Raw genomic sequence first — 17,919 nt, forward strand, 5'->3', positions numbered from 1 at the left:
AAACCCTCTCCCCCCTGAGTGCACAAATTTTTGTGCACCAGGCCTCTAGTATACATATAATGTATTATAGAACTGTACACTGAGCTCTAGCTGGTTTGGCTCAGTAGATAGAGCATCAGCTTGCGGACTGAAAGGTCCTGGGTTGGATTCTGGTCAAGGTCACATGCCTGAGTTGTGAGCTCAATCCCCAGAAGAGGGCGTGCAGGAGGCAGCCAACCAATAATTCTCATCATTGATGCTTCTTTCTCTCCCTCTCCCTTCCTCTCTGAATCAATAAAAATATATTTTAGAAAAGAATTGTACACTGAAACCTATATAGTTTTTGTTAATCAATATCACCCCAATAAATTAAATTTAAAAAATAGAGAAAGAAAAGATGAGATGACTGTAGCCCTACATGCAGAACACAGACATCTGTGAAAACCCCCATAGGATTTAAGAAAATTATCAATGTGGTATATCAAAATAGATGGTTGTCTAATGTAACACTATGCATAATTCCACAGAAAAAGTTGAACTTTGATTGTCTTTCTAAATATCAAAAGAAAAACCGCATCTCAATACATAAAATCCAAAACCCCAAAGCTGGACTATAGAAAAAAAGAGGAAGTTTCTCTTTAAGGCATAAATATTAAATGAGAAAATAGAAACAATATCATATTCTTGGTATAGAAAACATAATTATCCCTCCATAGAATGGTCAATTCAATGAATGCAATGAATGTGCAGACATACAAGTCACACATTGCTGCTTTTCAATTGAAAAAAATTGTTTAAATTTATAAAATTCCTGGAACTTGGAAGTGAGAAGTACAGGGGAGCTTTCTTCTGAGAAGAGGAAGGCCCCAAACCTTAAAAACTACATTCCCTTTTCATCTTCTATTAACAACAGCAAGTCCTCAGAGATTGGGATAATGCCGAACCATTTGACCAAATATGAGCTCTGTGCATTGAGCTCCCAGGGCCATGCAGCAATAGATAACCAGCTGTGCCTCCAGCCCTTCAGGTGCCCGTCTCAGTCCAGGGGCTTCACATCTGAGTCTTCACCTCTCGCATCCACTGCATCAGCAGCCCATGACTAACTCTGATGTCCTGCCAGTCTTGATGGAACCTGAACCTTCAGTCCTTGCCAGGCAGCACAGGGGTGCCGGAGTCCATTCATTGTCTTCACTAGCTGAGTTTAGACAGAACCCCCCCCAAAAGCTAGTAGCCATTGAAAGTCCTAGTAAAACTCAGGGCTGTGCACCACCCAGTTAATCTAGGAACCATTCAGTTAATTTAGGTAATAATAGTTGAAGCATCCCCGCCTTAGTTCCCTTAATTCCTTAGATAGTTATGTAGATCCTTGTTGATTATTGTTAATCAGTTACTCTGCCTACACTCAGAAATCTATTGATAAGCTAATCAGTTACTCTACCTACACTTGGAAATCTATTGATGAGTTAATCAGATGTGGACAAAAGGGGCCACATGCTAACTTGACAAGTTCAGGGAAGGCCTGCATGGTGGTCTTACAAACTCAGAGACCTAAAGTAACCACAAAGGATGGTCTGAAATTAAACTAACTAAAAGCAGTTGTGGTGGGTAGTTACATTCTAGGCCTGTATTTACACTGACAAGGTCAACCTTTACCTTAACTGAGCTTATCTGTCTTTTTGCATCTATAATAACATACCCTTGAAATGTCTGGATAACTTGTAACTTCCCTTTTTCTGGACACCTTTGCACAACCTAATGTGCCTGGGCACCAGGACAAATAACACAAATTATCATGTTAATTGTTCCTGCACTCACCTAAGTATGTGTCTATCATTTTGCTTTTTATCCAATCCCAGGGGTTTCCCTACTTTACTTTCTCCCACCTCTCGAGTCTATCACCAATGGATTTCATGTAACCCACCTACATTCCTTCCTTTGATAGCAATGTATAAATACAGATGTAACCCACCATTCTTCGGAGCATTATCTTAATCTGTTGAGGTCCTGTTTCCCAGCAATTTTCAACAGTTTGGCTCAAATAAACTCATAAAAATTCTTTATAGGTTTGAATGTTTTTATGTTTAACAATGACAACATAGCCCTGGTGCTAAATCTATATCATAAAAGTGTAGTATGCAAATTGTCCCCTCAACAGGGAGTTCTTCTGGGAGTTCTACTAGGGGGCAGAGCCAGCCAAGGGAGGGAGGGAGGCCCTGGCTGGCAGCAGGAGGCCAGGGAAAGGGAGGGATTACCTGGCCAGCAGCCAGCAGCCGCTAGGGACCCTAAATTCTTGCACTGGACCTCTAGTTTGCTTATAAAATCCTTAGTAGGTCAAATTATACTATTAACAGTCTATCTCCCATCTATGTATCCAACCTTATTTTTTAAAAAAAAAAATATTTTATTGGTTTTTTACAGAGAGGAAGGGAGAGGGATAGAGAGTTAGAAGCATCGATGAGAGAGAAACATCAATCAGCTGCCTCCTGCACACTCCCTACTGGGGATGTGCCTCCAACCAAGGTACATGACCTTGACAGGAATCGAACCTGGGACCCTTGAGTCTGCAGGCTGACGCTCTATCCACTGAACCAAACCGATTAGGGCTCCGACCTTATTTTTAATAACTGACCTACAAGTTCCATATATTTTCTGATATGCCTCACTCTTGAATGTCTCTTGAATATGACCCAAATCTATTCTTCATTAAATTTCTACTCATACTCTATTATTCAACATTCCAAGCATACTCTCTTAGTAGAATGTTTTCCTTAATACCAAGTATTGGCTAAGATGTGGAAAAACTGAAATCTTCACACATTCCTGGTGGGAATGTAAATTGGTGTAGCTGTGAAGGAAAACCCCTATTCTGTAAAACTACTGTTTGGAATTCTCTGCTATTCTTTGGATGGCCTCTTATTCTGAAAAAGCAACTTTGCTTTCTAGCCTGCCTGAATAATGGGAGAGATAAATTAGCTGTCTGACCTTAGAGGCCAGAGACTAGATACACCCAATGCCATGCCAGGTGCATTTTTAATTGATAGAACTGTATAGTTTTCAAGGCCGCCACCAGTAAGCACACAAAGGGCTGGCTCATCTATAAAAAGGAAAGTTCTGCTTATAGTTTTGCTTAGATTTGGATTCATTTCCCTAGGCCCGCCGCGGTAAATAAAGTATAACTCCAAACTCTCAGAGTGCTGTTTGGTTCTGGTCCAGTTTTTCTGTAACATAGCCACTTTGGAAAATAATTTGGCAGTTTATTTTTTTTAATATATTTTTATTGATTTCAGAGAGGACGGGAGATGGAGAGAGAGAGAGATAGAAATATCAATGAGGAGAGAGAATCATTGATTGTCTGCTTCCTGCAGGCACCCTACTGGGAATCAAGCCCGCAACCCAAGCATGTGCCCCAATAGGGAATGGACTTGTGACCTCCTGGTTCATTGGTCAATGCTCAACCACTGAGCCATGCCAGCTGGGGCAGTTTGGTAGTTTTTAAAAGTTAAATGAAACTCCAGAGCACATGTCTGATTTTCCTGCTTGATCCCTGGCAGGGCGCCTGCAGGAGGCAGCCAATCAATGATTCTCTCCCATCATTGATGTTTCTATCCCTCTCTTCCCATCCCTTCCTCTCTGAAATCAATTTAAAAAATGTATGCTATTAAAAAAGAGCTGTCTCTGACAGGACATATTTCCCTGCCACTTCTGCTACCAGATATTGAAAAGTAAGTTCCAGCTGGCTGGTGCTGGATGTTGGACATCATGCAATAGAGATGGTGAGAGAATCCCAGGGAATGTGGGGGGACTGTTGGCAGCACGTACCCCTCCATGCTTCCTTGCCGACTCAATTCTATCAACATTTTCCCCCCAAAGTGAATTAGGTTCTAAGCATGTTCCACATATCTGTAAGTAATATTCCTGAGGCACCACAACAATTTCCAGAAATAAATTAAATCACTTGAGAAAACAACTCTTATTTTACTGTGTTCATTATTATTTGATTTTGGATCTTATAGCGTGTACCTCAAAATTGTAATAAAGGAAAATATAAGTCAAATAAAAAAGGAAAGGAAGGATGATGAATGGAAAGAAGAATCACAAAGTATGACACATCTCAGTTATTGAGGCAGGAAATACCTATATGTCATCTGAAGACAACATCGTTCAAATCTAGATTCCTACTCTGAACTTGAAAATCACATCACAGTTCCTGTGTAAGGTAGGATAGTGAAGTCAGCTTTCTAGGTTGTAGTCCAACTCAATCTCAGCCTCGTTGTTTTTTGAAAAGTGAAGTGAGAAAATAATCTCAAAGAAATGTTTTCAAGATGAAATTAAGTCATTCATGTGAAGAAACAAGTAGAGTCCCGATATCATAAGCAGGTTGTTCTGATTACCGTATGATTTTAATATATTTCCTTCTGGAAAAAAACAAGCAAACAACCCAATTAAGGTGAATATCAGTAACATATGAAGACAACTTTTTGGGAAACTAATTCAGCGCTTGATATGATAAGTGCTTTAAGTTTAAGAATTGCTGCAGGAATGCTGACTAAACATGGACATTGTGCACACCATATAAGGAAGAAAAATAAAAAAGGAATTCACAAGGGAGTTGTTGAAAAGAAACTAATACAGAAACAAACAAATGTAAAATCACACATGCTTTGATAATAGAAGAAATCAAGCTTATTGTTGAGGAGTGAAAAAGAGCTAGGTATTTACATTTGCAACATTTACCTTTGGGCACACAATGTACACTTAGTTCTAAGGCCAGAGCTCTATCTCAGACAAGATGCTGCTAGGTGGAGGAGCCTTCTCAGGGCCCCTTTAACATCCTTGTTCCTCAGGCTGTAGATGAAGGGGTTCAGCATGGAGGTGACCAGGGTGTACATGACTGAGGCAACTGAGTTCTGTAGGGAAGAATGGGTCAGAGCGGAACTGAGGTAGACACCCAGGCCTGTGCCATAGAACAAGGAGACCACAGAGAGGTGAGACCCACAGGTGGAAAATGCTTTATATTTCCCTCCTGCAGAGGATATTCTCATTAAAGAGGAGACAATCTTAGAGTAAGAAAACAGAATTCCAATAAAAGGAAACACAACCAATAAGACAGTAGCTACATACATGAAAATGTTATTGATGAGGGTGTCAGAGCAGGCCACCTTGAGGATCTGAGCCAGTTCACAAAAAAAATGTGGAATTTTAGTGCCCACACAGAATGTCAGTTGCCTCATCAATAGAATATGAAGGAGGGTGTCCCAGAACATGATGAGCCAAGACACAAGAACCAGAAAACCACAGAAGCGTGGGTTCATGATGACCGTATAGTACAGAGGTTGGCAGATGGCCACATACCGGTCATAGGCCATCACAGTCAGGAGGAAGTTGTCCATTCCAGCAAAAATCATAAAAAAATACACCTGAATGAGGCATCCGATGTAGGAGATGTTTTTGTTCTATGCCTGGATGTTCACCAGCATCTTTGGGACCGTGGTGGAGGTGAAACAGATGTCAACAAAGGACAGGTTGGTGAGAAAGAAATACATGGGGGTGTGGAGGTGGGAGTCAGAGCTGATGGCCACAATGATGAGCAAGTTTCCAAGCACAGTGAACAGGTACATGCACAGGAACAGTCCACAGAGGAGGGGCTGCAATTTCGGATCATCTGAGAAACCCAGAAGGAGGAATTGTGACACTTCTGTGTGGTTTTCTGCTTCCATGCAGCTGGTGTGTCTTATAAAGAAAAAAGCCAAGGCAACATTCAATAAGCAGCCAAGTGGCATCTCCGTTATTCATCACATTTTGATTTCACCTTTGCATGAACATCTTACATGATCTAGTATTCATTCCTATGCCAGTGATTCACTCATTTAAGTGGTAACCCATTTTTATTTAAAATTGTGTAATTACTCAAACTTTCTTAAATTTAGCAGAAATCTTTCTCTCTTCATTTTCTCCTCACTAATTCTATTTATGGACATATACCAATTTCTTCTTTCATATGAGCCTTACAAAATAACTGAAGGCATTTAAGGTCTTTTCTTTGATAATATCTATATTTCTTTCATTTTGTAATAGTGATTAAAACATGTGTTTTCAACTCATGTAACCTTAATTCTGTAACTTGATGCTTTATATTGATGTCACAATTAACTCTATATGTACCTTCCTGTGTTTCTTTTTAAAATGTGGTCACTGCTATTACCATCTTTCTGAGGTATGAAAATGCCTTTAATCACAGTAACAACTTGATAAAGTATAGCTGTTATTATCATTACTAGAGGCCCAATGCACAAAGATTCATCCAAGAATAAGCCTTACTTCCCCTGGCTGCTGGCACCTGCTTCTCTCCAGCACCCGGGACCCAGGCCTTCACTCTGGCCGCTGCCTTCCACCTTCCTTCCAGGCTGGAGTCGCCTCCCGCCCGCTTAGCTCAACTCCATGGACACCACCCAGAGGCCTGCCCTCGGCAGCTGACCAGGGCTTGCGGGAGGCTTGGCTTCCTTCATCTCTGGGGTGACGAAGGAAGCCAAGCATCCTACCCAAAAGAAGCCAAGCCTCCCCCCAGCTCCGGCCGGCTCCGTGGCTCTGGCCGGCACCACCATCTTTGTGGCTATGAGCTCCGCCATCTTTGTTGTGGAGTGATGGTTAATTTGCATATTACCCTTTTTTTAGTATAGATGGTCAGTGTGCTTCACGACAGCTCTTGCATTGAGCATCTGCCCCCTGGTGGTCAGTGAACATCATAGCTACTGGTTGGCCAGATGGACACTTAGCCTTTTATATGTATAGATTAATCCATTCCTTCATCTCAATTATTATTTTTTTGTTAAGCCTCATCTGAGGATATTTTTTCCCATTGATTTTTAGAAAGAGCAAAAAAGAAGGAGAGAGACAGAGCGAGAGAAAAACAACAATGTGAGAGAGACACATTATTTGGTTGCCTCCTGCATGCTCCCCTGCAACTGAGGTACATGGCCTGAACCAGAATTGCACCCGTGACCCTTTGGTCCATTGGTCAACAATGTAATCACAGCCAAACTGGTGAGGGCTCAATTATGTTTGATATATAACTCTTCCAAAGTACAGTATAGAGCAGTGATTTAGAAAGTAGGATCTTGAATCAGAATTCATGGAATAGAATTTCGTCTACCATGTTATAATTCTGTGACCTTGACAAATTTATTTAATGTCTTTTAGCTACTGATACCTCACCTACACAATGACATTAGTCACAATGACATTAGTAAATATTTTCCATATTGTAAGACAATGAATGATTAAATGAGGTGGTGCGTGTGTATAATTTTTCTAGTGTAGTCTCTGTGGCATACAGTGGACACTTGATAAAAGTGATTTCTGTTGTTAACATCACCATAAATCTGTCTTGCATGGTCACCATTTTTAGTATTTCTCTTAAACTGGGCAGTCATCATTATAAAACAACAAGTCTGCTATCTTTTTTTTTTTTTTTATCACCACACAACACTTCTAATTAATGAAGATCCTTATGGCTTCTTATTTCAGAGACTGCCTGCCAAGTGGATTCTTCCAAGAAGCGGAAGATGCATATGGACTACATAGATACTAGGGAAAAACAATAACACACTACCTTAAAAAAATAGAAAGCATGTGTGAGATCATGTGTGCATGTGTACACGCTCTCAAGTGGAGATGTGTTTATTAAAATCAGTGGAATTAATTGAAAATATAATGTAATTCATGTAAAAGTATTCAAAGTGCCTATACATGAAACCACCCTAAAAATTGAAAGGCAAATTTAAGATTTGAAAATAAAAGGCAACCAGTCAAATGGGAGAAAATATTTGCAAACAATACCTCCACTAAAGGGGCTAATATCCAACACATATAAAGAACTCATTCAATTCAAATACAACAAAAGAACCCCAAGCAGTTCAATTAAAAAATGGGCAGACAATTTTCCCAAGAATACATGCAAATAGCCAACAGACACATGAAAAAATGCTCAACTTCACTAGCTATTGGGAAAATGCAAATAAAATCCACATTGAAATATCACTCATACCTGTTAGAATGGTCATGATCAATAAGAAAAGAAATACGTTTTTAAGACCATGTGGAACTTGGTATCAGAAAGGGTTTGAGAGAACCATGAGAGAGAGAACAGGTCATTAGGGTCGGGAAGGACAGAATGTGTGAGTCCCACAGTTTGAGCATTCTATAATATTCCTTAAAGTGCCTCTCAGGTTGGTAATTTGAAGTTCATTTGTGGGTTATAAGTTGTAACTATTTTTGCTCACCATTGTCCTTTTAGGGGTCTATCTGGTGCCTGGCACATAGTAGGTGCTCAATGTATGTTAGATGTATAATAAAGTTTGAGACCAAAGTGTCAACTATAACACAAAAGGAAAATCTTCCAGTTCATCATGTAGTTAATTGGTTTCCTCCTGCTAAATGAGGAAAACAGTGGCAATTTCTTAACTCAATAACAGCTGTTTTAAAACTGCAGATAATAGAAATCAACAAATAAAGAAACAAAACAAACTTATAAACATGGACAATAGTATGGTGGTTATCAGAATATTCTACATTAACTCACTAGAATAGTTGTGCTAAATTCATGAACAGACTAATGCAGTAAACTTCATTTTCAATTGGTTGATATTCTGCCGTACACCTAAAGAGATTGGTGAAATGAGCGGAAAAAAATCGCCTGAGTACTGAACATCAGAAATAATTATATTATTTGTAGCTAATATTGTGGACACTAAGGTGAACCAACAATAACACCAATAGAGAACTACTAAGTGCTATCAGTGAGTCAGATCTGCTGCAAAATAGATACGTAATACATTAAAGAGACTCACTCACATTAGGAACAGCATAGATAACACCTCATGCATAGATCTCCAGTGAGCATTTAATGAATAAATGGTTGAACACGGAAATCAAGAAGAGCCTACAATTATGGGAAAGATTAGAATAAAGCTGGAGATACTCGGGAAAACGATTCTCATTGTGGAGATCTCGATTCTGAAGAGAGAGAAGGAAACAGGCCAAAAGCTGGAAAAGACAGGGTTCAGTGGAAACTAAAATACCTTCAAAGTACAGGGACTTCATTGTAGTAAGCTAAATAATACAGGACTGTCCCCATCTAATTATTCCAGAGGTAAAGCCCAGTACCCACTTGTCTCATTTCCTTTTCATTCCAACAGCCCTCACTGGAATACAAGGACCTTCTCTGCAGGATACTACTGAAGCCTTCTGTTCTCCAAGGTCTGCCCCTGGGAAGCCCAGTTGAGTTTTTATTTGCCTGGGTTCAGAGAATTAAGGAAAGCAGCAAAAGGTACAAGTTTAAAGTTTCCAGCACCTCAAGGGTTGAATTCTCAGAGCTCCTCATTAAGTAAATTGTTCTATTGTTGTTTCATCCTCCAAACAATTCAGATCCCAGGGGGAGCAAAGATGAAAGAATGGAAAAATTTTCTCTGATGCTGTGTCTGTACAAGCATCAAAGGGGGGAGATAACATTTATTTCCTCTGAGGAGAAACACGAATTTCTTTGATTTGACTTAAAAGTGGCAAGGTGTCTCCTAAGGAATGTTTAATGGTCTCACACACCAATTTTCTCTGATGTTCTTCCTTTGAAGAACATTTGGAGTTTCATGGATTACTTGGTGTCCACAATGCCAACAACACAAAGAGGTCCTTTCAAAGGAGAAGCAGAGCTGTAAAATAGTTTGGTTCTGTGGAAAGGACCAGCCAAACAAGAGCTGAAAAATGTTCTTGGCATTTCCGGGTGAGATGGACCTTATGTGGACATTAATGAGGGTTCCACTTACTACCTCTAAATAGAGGACCAGGAACAGAAACAATCCAGGTAGAGGGGTTTGAAGAGTGAGAATTGGGGAAAAACAGGTGACAAATATAAACCATTTACATGTTTGTGGGAATGGGAGGAGAGAGTATAAAGCACAGTGTAAAGGCAGTGTGGAACATGAGAGGGTTTAAGAAAAATTTAATGGAACAGATTCAGCTTAAAAGAGAATGACCACATTTAGTGCAGGCATTTGAATACACAGGAAGTGCTGACTACATAATCCACAGCAGGGGTCCTCAAACTTTTTAAACAGGGGGCCAGTTCACTGTCTCTCAGACCGTTGGAGGGCCAGACTATAGTTTAAAAAAAAACTATGAACAAATTCCTATGCACACTGCACATATCTTATTTTGAAGTAAAAAAACAAAATGGGAACAAATACAATATTTGTATTTGCATGTGGCCCGCTGGCCATAGTTTGAGGACCCCTGATCCACAGGATGCAGTCAATAGAAGTCACTGACAATCATAGTGTCACTTTGATTTACTTGGATCAAGTTCTTGCATAAGGTTTTGAGAAGCTCTTCCATGGTTACAGTAGGTCTCTTTTAGGGGAGAGGTTGAGTGAGATGCATTAAAATACAGGATGATCAGTGGAAAGAATTATAGCTTCTGCTATTGTAGGGGGGACTAAAGCCACACTGATACTCAGCGTCTCTCTCCTCTGCTATCCATTCTCAACTCTCCTCAGCCTTGAGTATTTTCTGTGTTATGAATGACTTACCTGGTGGGGTGATCCTAACTCTCGCCCTCTAGGGTTAACGAGTGTCACCCTAATAAATTAAATTTAGAAAATTATTCCTATGCTTTTTATTCTTTTTGTTGAAATGACAAAAGGAATTGCTGTTTTTCATTTCTTTCTCTATTTTTTTGGTATGATCCCATTTATAGGAAATGCCCAGAACAGAATAGACACAACTATAGGCAGGGTACAGATTAGTGATTGCCAGGGCTTGGCTCCGAGCAGGGCGGTGGGAGTGACTGCTTCTCTCCTGGAGTTTCCATGTGGGGTGATGTGGGTGATGAAAATGTTTTGGAACCAGACAGAGGTGATGGTTTTATAACACTTACATGTACTAAATGCCACTCAATTGTTCACAACTGTTCATCTTGTTATATAAATTTTACCTCAATTAAAAAAATACACGATTATAAAAGTTTCCAAACACTATCTTCTGACCAGACTCCTGCGTGCTTTTCTTCTCTTCCACCCAATTTGAGTAGGCAGAGTAGGCCCCGCTGTTGGGGAGGCTAATCCGAGGCCCAGTGATGCTGATGCTGGTGTCCCCATTGTGGTCGTCACAGAGCCATCTCCCTGAGGGGTAAGTCGTCCTCCGGGCTTCAGCAAGCTTGCTCACGGTGCTGGAGGTCATGGCACTGTCCCTCTCTGAAGACACATCCGCCGGATCTTTTTCTTCATTTCTTCATTTCCTTTGCATATTGTTTGTTTCAGCTGTTCAATCCTCATCTTGCAGGACATTATTTCCCATCTCAACTGATCTGTTATCCATTTTCCTTCCATAGCTTTTAACACTTTGAAATTCTTCCTGCTTGCTCTTAAGTTGGCTTAACTGTTCCTTCTTGTCTATAAAACTCTCAAGGTCGCGGCCATCGAAGTAGACATCGCCGTTCTTGAACGCAGTTGGCGCAGATGAGCCGCCAGCAGGTGGCTTGCAGAGCGGACACCGCTCCACCACTTACAGTCCCTCTGTGTCATCCACTGAGTCCACCAGGTCCCTGGAGAGAAGCCTGGGCTGCAGCCAGGAGCCTCTGGCACCCTGTGACCTTTCCCACTGGTAGAGGCCAAGATAGCCTGAGAGCGGAGCTAGTCACTCAGTTCCTTTTCTAATGTGTTATTATTAGTAAACTAGAGGCCCAGTGCAGGAAATCATGCAAGAGTAGGCCTTCCTTCCCCTGGCTTTCCTCTGGCTCCCGGACCAGGCTTCCCTAGCAGCCCTGGTTTCGTCCAGAAGGACGCCTAGCCTAATTAGCATGTTACACTTGTATTATTATAGATTGGTGCTGGGGTCCAATCCCAGCCGGTCCAGGGGTCCCCAAAGGTGTGGATGGAGTTGGCGAAGAAGGAATGACACGAAGACAGCCTTCAGTTGATCAGCAGCCTAGTCAGGACCTCTAGCCAGGATCTCCAGCCAAAGTTCTGGTCGGAGTTCTGGTTAGGAACTGATGAGGTTCTGATGAGGTTCTGATGAGGATCTGATGAGGATCTGATGTTTATTGTCTAGTTACATCCGTATTTATACCAGCCGATTTTAATCCTGTCAATTTCTATTACAAAGGTTAGGGCGTTTCTTATCTCCATTCCAGGGAGTAAAGATTATGTAGCTTAACTACCCGCCTGGCACTTAATTAAGGGGTTGTATCCCCTCCCTAACCTCAGGGAAAGATCCCCACCTGGGGAAACAACCTTTCTCGGAGAGGTGACCTTGGTTAAAATACATGGCGCTTAAAGGGAGCAAACATATTAAGAACAATATGCCATATATGCCAGAAACATATGCTGTGCAGATGTTTCTTTCCTGCAGCGACTGTGTCAAGCAGCGAGGATGGACCGGCTCCCGGCAGATTGGAAAGCAATGGATTTTTATACATTGGTTTTATATCCTGCAAATTTATTGTGTTTGTTTGTTGTTTCTAATAGTGTTTGGTGGAGTCTTTAGGGTTTTCAATATGCAGAATCATGTCATCTGTAAAGTGTGACACTTTTACTTCTTCCTCTCTTATTTGGATGCCTTTTATTTCTTTCTCTTGCCTGATTGCTCTGGCTAGGACTTCTAGAACTATGTTGAGTAAATGTGGTGAGAGTGGGCATCCTTGTCTTGTTCCTGGTTTTAGGGGAAAAGCTTTCAGCTTTTCACCATTGAGTGTGACATTGGCTGAAGGTTTGTCATACATGGCCTTTATTATGTTCAGGTATTTTCCTTCTATACCAATTTTATTTAATGTTTTAATTATAAATGGATGCTGTACCTTGTCAAATGCTTCTTCTGCATCTATTGATAGGTTCAGATGATTTTTATGCTTGGTTTTGTTATTCTGCACTACTGATCAATTAATGACAATGTTTGCTTTTTGGGGGACAAGTATGCAGGGCAATGACATAATGCAGGGATTTAAGGGAAACAAATTCTAAAGTTTTATATCTCTATAAAACATGAATTTGGAAGCAAATAATGTTAAATGCTCATATTTTAAATATTAATGATAGTTATAATAGATAAAGGTTAATTGAACAATTTCTAAATGCCTTGCAATATTCTAAGGCAGTGTTACTACCACTAAGGACTGTAGAGATTATTATTTAATTGCTTCTAGGCTGTGACGAGGCATCAGTACATTTTACAATATTCACAAGTAAACATGATAATCAACTAGGACTGAAATCTACTTGTTCAAATACTTTAGGTTTAATTTAATTTAATTTCTTAAAACAACCCAATAATGTAAGTTCAATTATTATCCCCATTTTACTGATGTAGAAACTCCTTAGGTGTTTGTTACATCAATTTCTTTACTTTTTCTTCTTTGTATTTTGTCCAAAATTAAATCATAGTGTGATCAGGCAAGAGAAATAAAGATCAGAGTTGGCTTTAGCGAGTTGATTTAAGGAAAATTGTCTTTAAGAAAAATGAATTTAAAATAGAATTGGGTTAGCACTGGCTGGTGTGGCTCAGTTGGTGCGAGTTTCGTCCCAGATACAGAAAGGGTGCTAGTTGGATCCCAGTGAGGGGACATAACCAGGTTCTGGGTTTGACCCAATTCGGGTGCATGGGGAAGGCAACAGATCAATGTTTTACTCTCACATTGATGTTTCTCTCTCTCTCCCTTCCTCTCTCTCTCTCAAGTCAATAAAAGCATGTCCTTGCAAACTCAATTCTATTAACATTCTTCCCCCAAGTGATTTAAGTTCTAAACATGTTCCACAAATGTGTAACTATTATTTCTAAGGCACTCCCACAGAGTTCCAAAAAAATTAAATCATGTGAGAAAACAACTCTTATTTTATTGTACTCATTATTACATGGGTTTGGATCTCAGAAGGGTCTATCTCAAAATTGCAATAATAGGAAGTAATGGTCAAAAGAAAAGAAAGGAAGGAAGATGAATGGAAGGATCACAATGAATGACACGTCAGTTTTCAAGGCAGTAATGTTATGGGTTGGCTCAACGAGATAGACCACCGACTCAGAATTTAAATTTGAAAGCCGTTTATTAAGCTGGCCAGCTGACCACAGCCCGTACCTTCCCCCTCTGGGAAGCCTCGCGGCATGTGGTGTAAAGTCCGGGGTGCAAGCCGCTGTCACAAAGAACCAAGAGACGCTTTCTATGCAAACGCAAGGGGTTTATTTAGCTTCCAACATGTTGGGGCCCACAACAACTCACTCTGAACGCGGCAGAGCAGCAGCCGTGAGCCCCGACCAAGAGTTTAAACACAGGTTATATACCTTTCAGCAAACAGGGCAAGTAACCTGGGGTCATTCCATTGGAGATCTAGCGCCGTGTCAACATACCTATCTGCTTTTGGCGGGGAGGGAATGTAGTTTGGAATTTTTCACTAATGATCTGGCTTTCTAAGTGAGTTAATGCCTGTCTGGTTTCTTATCAGGCGTTTGCTTTTTAGTTCCCTCCCGGGCTGCAGCCATCTCCCGTAACCTCCCTGGCTGCAGCTATCCCCCATAAAAGTTGTTTGTTTCATCTGCCCCTTCTGACCTTTCCTAATTACCCTGGTGCCGTTTGCTCCGTCTGTCCCTTCTGACCCTCCTGATTATGTTGGCGCCTCTCATTCCCCCCTTTTTCTGTGGACGGTTTCTAATCTTAGAGACCCTCAGGCTCAGCTAAGGCTGAGTACTGTTGCCTGATGATAAGGAAAGAAACTATTTTAGCTTTAGCAACTTCTATTGAAATAGGATTTTTCTTCTTAAAATTTCTCCATGGCTATTAAAAAGCCAAATTAAGATTAATTTATCTACTGTCCTGATGTTTGTATAAACACAACAAGAATGGTAACTGACTACCTTTGCTGGAATTTCATGGTTGAATTTTAATGTGCCCCGTAGGGCTAGGAAGCCATGCCACCCAGCTGCCATCAGGCCCGCCTGCAGTATCTGCTGAGTTAGGTGAATTCTTCACCTGTAGCAATTCCACCTGAGCCCACGCTCCAGGCTTTAAGCCCATCTCAGTAGCCCTCCTACTTGTTGCGGCCCAGAGCGTGTGGGGGCTCCGCAGGAACGTAGAGGCATCCCTACTGCTCCCCTTTTACTCTTACCAACCGCCAGTGATGGTAGGGCATTGGCCTGACACTCCAGCGCCAGCCATCTTCAGGGCTTCCAAGCAGAATACCAGGCTTCCTTCGTGGCATTTTTACTGGCTTCAAGTCTTTAGAGCTTAGACAGGGCTCTTTAAAACATGATACTCCAGTCAAAGTTTTTCGTTAATAAAACCACTATTAGGAACCGGTCTTATTGAATCTATGCAAAGAAATGTATTGCCATGTTAGCATCGCCAAATTTCGGAGGAATTACATAAGAAGAAAGACATACTGATCTACTCTAAGATTTTCTGACTTTCCTTGCCAATTCCTTTTAGTTGTTGGCATTAAACTTTCTTTTTATGTATAACTATGCTTCAGACTTTTTACTCTAAACAGGCTTTTTTTTTTTTTCTCTTTTCAGACTACCCCTGACATGGGCATGGTCATAAAGGCCTGCAAGCAGTACACAGGCTGCCAACTATTAGCTGTCTCTCAACAGAGACCAAAACCTGATGGGCACTGTTCCCTGCCCAGGTGGGCACCTGCCCTCTTGGCAGCTAGGCACCCTTTACTTTTTGGGGCTCACCCCACATAGTACCCTTCCAGGATAGTCAACATACATTTAAACCTGCAAGAGAATTAAAGGTTAATGTGACAATGAAACATAATATAGGCATCATGGCCGCTTTAGGCAGCCACATCTTCTGCTACTAAACATGTGATTCTATAAATTGTCCTTGTCTCTTTGGAGCCATGTCCATGAAGATGCAGGCATTATCTAAGTCTATTCAATGTTACCAGCATCAGGCAGGTCGAGCACGCTGTAGCTTGACGAAGTCTTTCCGGATCATGGATGGGTCCGCTGACCGGACGTGGGTGTGATGGACTCAGGTCACGACGCCGTCTATCTTGAGAGCGGTGGGGGTCGTCAGCACCACGGAGTTGGGTGTAGGGACCTTTCCATTGAGGCTCCAGGAGGTGCCTTTTGCCTGGGTGGCGCCAAGGCGCAGCCAAATGTCCTCGTGCGCCCTCTGGAGCCCTCTCAAGAAAAGAGACAATTATCTTTTTAGTGAACAAGTATCTTTACAGTCTTGGGCTCTTGAGCAGATAACAGGAACATCATCCAAGTCCCCTGATGGGGGCCTGACAGGAACAGATGTGGGGGCCTTTGGCTGGGGGGGTATAAAGTCTCCATTCTTCCTCCCTCGGCACTGCTAAGGGCAGGATCATTGAAGAGGTCTCTTCACCTAGGCAGGGCTGTGCTGAGCCATCTGGGGCAAAAGTGGTTTCTGCTTTCATTTTGGCTAAAAGGTCTCTGCCCATTAGAGGGACCAGGCAATTTGGCAAATACAGGAATTCATGAACCACCTGATGGCCGCCTAACTGACATCGGCGGGGGCGGCAGAACAGTCTGCAGCTGTGGTCCCGGTAGCTCCAATAATGGTGACTTCCTGTCCTGAGAGGGGAGCTACCTTCTGAGTAACTACCGAGTGCTCTGCCGCTGTACCAACCATAAAGTTCACAGTCTGGCCCCCGATTTTCATTTCGACCATCGGTTCATGGGGGCCCAGTTGGAAAGAGCCCAGCCTGTCCTAGTCAGAGTCAGCTGTTGCCAGTCCGAGGAGGTCTGCCTCAGGCGGCTCTGGCCAATAGCGGCTGGGTGGTTTGGATGGCCTCGCCAGCTTCTTTTGGCCTGCTCCTGCCCTGCCTGCCTCTCCACTCCTGCTACTAAACCTTACTCTGTCCCTTCTTATACATGCAGAACTGGACCCAAGGCAGCGAGTTTTGAGCAATTTTAAAATTTCTTAACATACATTTTATCATTCATGTTGCAGGGAGGGACCGGGTTAGCTCCTCCTGAATGAAAGAACTAATCAAAATAAGGCTTATTTTCTAACTTCATTTGTCCCTGGGCATGGACAACAAATGACACTAATCAGATTGACATAAACGATTTAACCTTTGTTTAGGGAGGCAAATGCAAAGCATTTACTCCAAATGTCTTTGGTTTAGGGAAAACAGGATTTTTGTTTAGTTTCCCTATTCTACTTGTCCTAGCTTACTGGTCTATCATGCATTCATCTTTCTTTTAACATTTATCTTTTTCTTTTTATTACATACACAATCTTTACAAATTTCATTCTTTTAGGTTAGCCTTCAAACCTTCTTTCTATGTCCTTCAAAAATGCATAACCATGCCTCAGACCTTCCATTAAGTATTTCTTTACCTTTTTCCATTACATCAAAGCTGTACATTCCAGTTAGTTAGAACTCTGAGCCTTAATTAATTTTTAAGGTGACATGTAAGTAATTAACATTCCTCAGATTAGCAATACATTCATCATTTTTTTTTTTTTTTTTTTTTAGAGATACAAACAAAAATTTCACTAGCTAAACAATTTTAAACAACAAAGACATATACTTAAACAATAAAGACAGATAACATTCCCCATTAAAACTTTGAATCACCACAGCTAGCAATTATCAGTTTGTGAGTATACAGGCCTTGTTGACGTCATCTTGGGATAGCTGTCTGTCTCTCTGTGGTCAGCGACTTCTCGTAAACTTCAAAAATATAAGGCACAATTAACCAATAGATTCAATTCTACCCTCTAGATTTCGTATGAGGCACATTCAGATTAATAATACCTAGATGAACATTTTTTTTTTTTTTTTTTTTTTTTTTGTTTGACTCAGTAAATTTTAAGGTCTCAAGTTTCCAGCAGCTATGGAAAACCACACCTGAGGCTGGCAAACAGGCCTGGCCCAGCCCTTGACTTTAAAACCACCATTTTTCTCTCGGGAAAGTCAAGAG

General features: G+C 41.2%; 1 pseudogene; it reads right to left on the reverse strand.

Moving 5' to 3' along the window:
- Positions 1–4,754: 4,754 nt before the first annotated feature.
- LOC139011442 (olfactory receptor 7D4-like) lies at positions 4,755–5,696 on the reverse strand (annotated as a pseudogene).
- Positions 5,697–17,919: the final 12,223 nt, after the last annotated feature.

The sequence above is a fragment of the Myotis yumanensis genome, unplaced genomic scaffold (genome assembly GCF_028538775.1).
Source record: "Myotis yumanensis isolate MYYU_CA2020_CCGP unplaced genomic scaffold, mMyoYum1.0.hap1 SCAF_5, whole genome shotgun sequence".
NCBI classification, from domain to species: Eukaryota; Metazoa; Chordata; class Mammalia; order Chiroptera; family Vespertilionidae; genus Myotis; species Myotis yumanensis.